The sequence below is a fragment of the Myotis brandtii genome, unplaced genomic scaffold, assembly GCF_000412655.1.
Source record: "Myotis brandtii unplaced genomic scaffold, ASM41265v1 scaffold112, whole genome shotgun sequence".
NCBI lineage: Eukaryota > Metazoa > Chordata > Mammalia > Chiroptera > Vespertilionidae > Myotis > Myotis brandtii.
In genome coordinates, this window is record NW_005353838.1 from 8,431,574 (window position 1) to 8,431,898 (window position 325).

Below are 325 nucleotides of genomic sequence, written 5' to 3' on the forward strand. Positions count from 1 at the left end.
CTGCTAAGTGTTGGGGTAGACTTGGAAATACCGGCATCTCTGTTTACTGAGATGGGAGGAGAGGAGACGGCAGGGACCCCTGGAGCTGGAGCTTTCGAGCCTGGGGAGGCTGTAGCCCCCCAAAAACGGGGCGAGTTTCCAAAAATGAGCGCCTGGGTCCCCTAAGTCCCTAGGAACTGAGATTGCAGCTTGTGTCTGCCCCCCTCCCCCCTCCGCATCATGAAAGGACGGGGAGGGGAGTGCGTTTCAGTGTCTGAGCTCCTAAGGAAACCGACAGTCTGAGGAGCCCCCGACTTGCCCACCCCCACCCCCTACCCCCGCCCCA